This window comes from Pongo pygmaeus, chromosome 12 (genome assembly GCF_028885625.2).
Source record: "Pongo pygmaeus isolate AG05252 chromosome 12, NHGRI_mPonPyg2-v2.0_pri, whole genome shotgun sequence".
Lineage (NCBI taxonomy): Eukaryota > Metazoa > Chordata > Mammalia > Primates > Hominidae > Pongo > Pongo pygmaeus.
Window position 1 is genome coordinate 95533223 of NC_072385.2, and position 7326 is coordinate 95540548.

Sequence of the window (7326 nt, forward strand, 5' to 3'; positions counted from 1 at the left end):
TGACAGGTCATCTAAAACGGCATGGTTTAGACTTCCCGGTTACAAAACATGAAGACTACCTAAAGACTCAACCTAGATCTGGAAGAATGCTTAAATTTCAATTCTAAGCAAAGGAGATGACCTTATAGTTAAAACTGAGCTTTGTTCCTAGCTCCACCACCCAAGCTTCATGAATTTGTGCTAACCTTATATAGCAGTTGAGCCTCAGCTTCTTCATCTATAAAATAGGAATAATATTACCTCTCACGGATGTTAGGAGGATGTGATGAGAATTTCCACATCCTGGCAGACAGTTTTTTAAATCTTTTTTATGGCATTGATATTTGTAAACAAACACCTATCTTCCAAATCGTACTTATTTTTAACTTCCTCTGTTTCCTGAAGAGGATAAACAAGATGAATTTTGGAGGGTGGTGGTCATTGTTATTTTTGTCTATGGAAGAAAGCATTTGTCAGTACTTTCCCCTAAATGGATTGAGCTCCTTGGAAAGAAGAAACCATACTTTATGCACTTTTTTTTTTTTTACATTATCAAACATTTGTATGCATACTAAATGCTCAGAATGTTTTAACATGGACTGGATTAGTCAACTTCACCTCAATCTGCCTTCCATACTTAGGCATATGCCACCTACTGTAGGTAAGCTTGGTGGTTATTTGGCAACTGTGGGATCCTAAATATCGGCGGTTGCTTTTTCTCCCCTTGGCATCAAAATAATCAAACTATGAAGGAATATGATCATTAAAAAAAAACCCTCTGGTAAAATAACTTTGGGGGATGGTGAGGGTAGGCTACCTTATGGATTTGGGTTAACCCAATTTTTTTTTTTTTTTTTTTTGAGACGGAGTCTCGTTCTGTCACCTAGGCTAGAGTGCAGTGGCACAATCTCGACTCACTACAACCTCTGCCTCCGAGGTTCGAGCGATTCTCCTGCCTCAGCCTTCCGAGTAGCTGGGATTATAGGCACCTGCCACCACACCTGGCTAATTTTTGTATTTTTAGTAGAGATGGGATTTCACCATGTTAGTCAGGCTGATCTCAAACTCCTGACCTCAGGCAATCCACCCACCTCGGCCTCCCAAAGTGCTGGGATTACAGGTGTGAGCCACCGCACCTGGCCTGTGTTATTTTTAAAACTTTAGTATACTGATTTGGTCTAATGCAGTTTCCTAAGTATCTGCTTATAAGTCCTACCAGAATTGGGTTTACAGGCCTGCATAATGTGTGTTTATCTCCAAGAGGGATGTTTATATTATTTAGAGAGGACAGGGCAGTTTTTCCTGGGAAGACTGAAGGTTTTCTGTGTGTCAGGGGGTATAAACATGTTTAGTATCTGTACTGAGTGCTGCCAGTGCTCATGCAATAGCCTTGGGGTGGGTATTCTTATCTCTGATTTTATAGAGGAGGCATCTCAGGTTCAGAGAGGTCAACCACATTTACCAAAGTGAGGGTGCTCTGGGATTGGAAACCAGGTCTACTGGCTTTAGAGTCCAGAGGGCTATGTACTTACCCACCCTATCACACCGCTGTGAAGAATAAATAGTCCCACTCAGAGACAAGGAAAGAGAAAGAAGGGTCAACATCAAGAAGGAATACAGCAGTGGTTCAGCGTGGCTCTACTAGGGAGTTACTGAAGGGCAGAGATGGATGTAGGAGTGGAATTGAAGTTTAAAGACCTGGGCAAGATTGTGAAGGGCCTTTCAGATCAGGTAGAGGGGCTTGACATTTAGATATTAAGTTTACACGGACGATTCTTAGAAAAACAGAACAGCTAAGCGGCCAATTCTAATACTTTAGTATAGTTTCTCAAAGTATGAATTTTTATTTTTATTTTTTATTTTTTAAGGGATAGGGGTGGGGTCTCAAACTACTGGGCTCAAGCAGTCCTCCCACCTCAGCCTCCCAAGTGGCTAGGACTATGGACATGCACCACTCCACCTGGCTTGCTTTTTATTTTCGATCAGAGTCACCTGGAGTGCTGTGTGGGCCCCACCCACATTGCATAGTGAATTTATTTTTTTATTATACTTTAAGTTCTAGGGTACATGTGTGCAACGTGCAGGTTTGTTATGTATGTATACATGTGCCATGTTGGTGTGCTGCACCCATTAACTCGTCATTTATGTTACGTATATCTCCTAATGCTATCCCTGTCCCCTCCTCCTACCCTGCAGAGTCAATTTAAATCTGTATTTCTACCAGGTCTCTCAGATAATTCTAATACATACTGAAGCTTGAGATCAGTGTTAAGTGTTTCCTAATGAGTAGCAGAATAATGGATTTCTCCTGCTGTTTTTATACTTTTCTGACGAAGAAAGCTTTCTGCACAGACAGCTGAAATTATGTTGTTGTATTGTGTTGTTTCCCTGGGAGGAAGGTGGAGCTTGTATTGGGAAGGAAAGATCTTGGCAATAGATTGAAAGTGTGCTCTTCTTCCTTATTAAAGTAAATGTTGTCTCTCAAATTACAGACCATTCTCAAGCTTGGGTATTCTTTCAAAACTATGTCATTTTGCTTCACAAACTTTGTACTTGTTCTTTCCTTTTAAATACTTTTGTGAAGGAACACAATAGTTTTAGACATATCTGATGATTGCAGTCTTCTTTCATTTCATTAGGGAAGTGTTTAAGAATGATTAGGAGACTTCATAATGTTCTGTGTTCTTTCATCAGCTTTTGAATACAGAGAAAAGAAAGTCAGGACTAAATTGTATAAATCAGCAGATCGTACCTCCTATCAAAGTATAATCCTTAAAATTATACATGACTGTTGTCCAAATACACAATGAATACATAATAAAATTTATTCAACTCCTTAATGAGGAAACCAGAGATGGCAAAAGGCTGTTTCAAAGCAGAATTGAAGAAATAGGAGTTATGTAGTCCACCAGGAAGGGCATTTTGAAATGAGTATGCTGAGTAATGTGAGCCCTTAGTAGTAAATGGCAACGCCAAACAGATCTAGATCAGTGAGTCTCAGACTTGAGTCTCAGGATCCCCTTTGGCTCTTAAAAATTGAGGCCCCCAAATGATCTGCCAATATTTATCTTATTAGAAATTAAAACAAAAATGTTAAAACATTAAAAAATAAGCCCGTTATATGTTAACTTTTAAAAATTGTATATATTAAAAGTATGCAACATGCCATTTTTATATAGTGAAATGATATTATAGTCAAGCAAATTAACATATTCATCATCTCACGTGGTTACCTACTCCTTTTTTTTTGTACTAAGTGCACCTAAAAGCTGTCTTAGCAGACTCCCAATATACAATACGGTATTATTAACTGTAGTCCTCATGCTGTGCGTTAGATCTCTAGACTTACCCTTTGACCTACATCTTCCCATTTCCCCTGCTCCTGGTAACCACCATTCTACTCTCTGTTACTGTGTATTTGATTTTTTTCCCCTTTCTTTTACTTTTAGATTCCACACGTAAGTGAGATCATGCAGTATTTTTCTATGTTTGACTCATTTCACTTACCACAATGTCCTCTAGGTTCCTTGTCACAAACGGCAGGATCTCCTTTTTTAAGGCTGAATAATATTTCATTGTGTGTGTGTGTGTATATATATATATACACACTATATATACACACACAATCTGCTAGGATTCAATACATAAAGAAATATATAAATTTCTTTAGCAGTTTGCCTAGAAGCCTTCTTGATAGGCATGTTAAGCAATGTCCCTGTATGACTTTGAAAGGACATGATCTACTGCCTTTTCCTTTATTTTTAAGTTTTAGATATTTTTTCAAAGCTCATGTCATGCTCCTTTTACCAGAAACAGATTGGGTCAGACAGACCAAATAAATTCCATGTGTAAATAGTAGAAACTGAGACTGTATTATAAACTCCTTTCTTTAAGCAATCCCACTCAAACAAACAAAAGCCCGTTTTTAAAATTCAATCTGAAATATGCACAAGAAAATTTGAAAGTATAAAGACATTCACCCTTAAGATTTTGATGTACTCATCAGAGATAAACACCGATGCCATTTTCCCCCTTCTCATCTGTTATTTGTGTTAGTGTGTATAAGTAAGTGGTCCTCTGTATTTGTGGGTTCTGCATCCATGGATTCGGCCAGCCTCGGATGGAAAATTGAAAAGAGTGGATGGTTGCGTCTGTACTGAGCATGTACAATACAGACTTGTTTTCCTTGTCATTATTTCCTAAACAACTAGTTTCATAGCACTGACGTTGTATTAGTTATTATCAGTAATCTAGAGATGATTTGAATCATATGGGAGGATGTGTGTAGCTTCTATGCAAATACCAGACCATTTCCTGTAAGGGACTTGAGCATTGTGGATTTTGGTATCCACAGGGATCCTGGAACTGATCGCCCATGGATACTGGGGGATGACTGTATTTGAAAGTTTGGTTACTGTGCTGTACATACCCTGGCCTTACCCCCTGGAGATTCTAATTCAGTTGATCTGTGTTCAGGCATCAGTATTTTCAAAAGTTTCCCAGATGATTCTGTTGTGTGGTTGGACTGAGAACCACTACCTAATCTAACCCCACCTTCAACTATTCCGTGGCCTCCCACACCTGTCTTTTGTGTTCTCTATAATCCATGGTCTGTTATTAGCAATTTGCCAAAACACTTTTTCTCTGTGTGTGCATTTTCTTCATCTTTCACTTTAACTGAAACCCTGGTGTCTTCTGTTCCCCTAGTAGAAGGTCTCCCCTGCAGCCCTCTCAAGGCTGACTTTCTCCCTCCCTAGCTACTGCCGGTCCTAACAGAGGTGATGTTCCTTTGCTCCATTGCTCCCTTTCAAGTCTTTTTTCTATTAAACAACAAATAAAACAGCTTGTTTAAAGTTGTCAGACTTTTCCACTTGTCACCCCAACTTACTGTGGGCAATCTACTGACCTCCCTACCACACCCCCTCCTTCGTTGATAACTCTGGCACCTGGCTTCCAGCCTTTTTCTCTTGTTCCTTCTGTGGTCATTCTTGGATCCTTAATGCCACATGAATGACCCATCCCATCCCTTGATTTCTTCAGCCCCCAAAAGACCTCCTTTCCTCCATGTCTACTCACTCATAAGTCATACCCTTCTACTATGTCATTACTACCTCCCAAATCTAGATGTTATGGCTTCCTTTCAGTTCATTGACTGCAGTGTTTCCTTTCAAACAATCTTCTAATCTCATTGAAGCCTTGTCCTTTCACCCTACTGCTTGTTCATACATATTGCCCTCATCTCCTTGCCTTCTTACTCGGCTAAGATGCAGTGGTCCAGCACTACAACCATTCCTTTATAAATATCCTTAGCTACTCTGTGTACCCGCTTGATGAAACTTCAGCTCTGTTTATAAACCCAAGTCCTACCTGTACCTATACTTAGCAGCTGAATATTGTCGGAGAAAATCATAGAATCCTGCTGACTAGAGTATCTTTTTTTTGGCTGAGCACAGAGGACTTTATTGATGGTACATGACAAGGTGGGGCTCCCTAGACCCCTCCCTCTTCAGGGGGTCTGCATGGAAACTGTGAGGAGGGGAGATTCTCAGTGTGGTAGGAGACCTAGTGCAATAGGGAATTCCTAGCAGCTGAGGGCCTGGGGCTTGTGGTCTGGGGGTCTTACTTCTTGGAGGCCATGTGGGCCATGAGGTCCACCGCCCTGTTGTAGCCAAATTCATTGTCATAACAGGAAATGAACTTGACAAAATGGTCATTGAGGGCAATACCAGCCCTATCATTGAAGGTGGAAGAGTGGGTGTCACTGTTAAAGCTGGAGGAGACAACCTGGTGCTCAGTGTAGTCCAGGATGCCCTTGAGGGGCCTCTGATGACTGTTTCACCACCTTCTTGATGTCATCATATTTGGCAGGATTTTCCAGATGGCAGGTCAGACACATGACCGACACATTGGTGGTGAGGACACGGAAAGCCATGCTAGTAATCTTCCCATTCGGCTCAGGGATGACCTTGCTTACAGCTTTGGCAGCACCAGTAGATGCAGGGATGACGTTCTGGAGAGCCCCGTGGCTGTCACACCACAGTTTCCTGGAGGGGCCATCAAAAGTCTTCTGGGTGGCAGTGATGGTGTGGATCGTGGTCATGAGTCCTTCCACAATACCAAAGTTGTCATGGATGAGCTTGGCCAGGGGGGCCAAGAAGTTGGTGGTACAGGAGGCATAGCTGATGATCTTGAGGCTGTTTTCATATTTCTCATGGTTCATGCCCATCATGAACATGGGGGCGTCAGCAGAGGGAGCAGAGATTATGACCCTTTTGGCTCCCTGCTGCAAGTGAGCCCCAGCCTTCTCTGTGGTGGTGAAGACACCGGTGGACACCACAATGTACTCAGCGTCAGCATTGTCCCATTTGATTTTGGCGGGATCTCGCTCCTGAAAGATGGTGATGAGATTTCCGTTAATGACAAGCTTCCCATTCTCAGCCTTGACAGTGCCATGGAATTTGCCATGGGTAGAACCATACTGGAACATGTAGACTATCTAGTTGAGGCCAGTGAAAGGGTCATTGATGGCAACAATATCCACTTTACCAGAGTTAAAAGCAGCCCTGGTGATCTGGTGCCCAATATGGCCAAATCTGTTGACTCTGGCCTTCACCTTCACCATGGTATCTCAGGATGTGGCTGGTGCTACACGAGAAGATGTGGCTGTCTGTCAAATGGGAGGAGCAGAGAGCCCTGACTAGAGTATCTTCAACTGCATTACCACAATTCTGAAATAGGTACTCAGCTGTCAACCCAAAATAAAATTCTAAGACCTCCCCCAACTATCTGAATGGACTTTGTCCTTGGCCAGGGCACTCTTAAAATTTAACCTGAAAGACCAGTTCAGGCCATGATGGGAAGTGGGGGTCGGACATACCTCATTAAACCTCTCAGGCATTCACATCAACACGGACTTTAAGTCTGATAAGAAACATTTTACAGCCTATTCTCTCTGAAGCCTGCTACCTGAAGACTTCCTCTGCAAATAAGAACTTTGGTCTCCATGATCTTTTATCTTAACCCAGACATTTCCTTTCTGTTTATCCCAGGTCTTCAGATAGACTCAACCAATTGTCAGTCAGAAAATTTTTAAATCTACCTATAGCCTGGTAGATTTAAAAGGATGTTTAAAGACATTACTACGAAGATTTTCAAATATGAAAGTAGAGAGAATAGTGTAATGAAGTTTCATGTACACATCACCCAGTTTAAATGATTATCAGCACATATCCAGTCTGGTTTTATCTACACACTTCCATTCCCCCCATCTGAAGCTTGATTATTTTGAGGGAAATCCCAGATATTATATCATTTCTATCATAAATGCTTCAGCATATATCAGCAACC

At 41.3% G+C, this 7326-nt stretch overlaps 1 pseudogene; it reads right to left on the bottom strand.

The window, feature by feature from the left end:
* Positions 1-5598: 5598 nt before the first annotated feature.
* On the bottom strand, positions 5599-6601 carry LOC129030230 (glyceraldehyde-3-phosphate dehydrogenase-like; annotated as a pseudogene).
* Between the last annotated feature and the right edge of the window lie 725 nt (positions 6602-7326).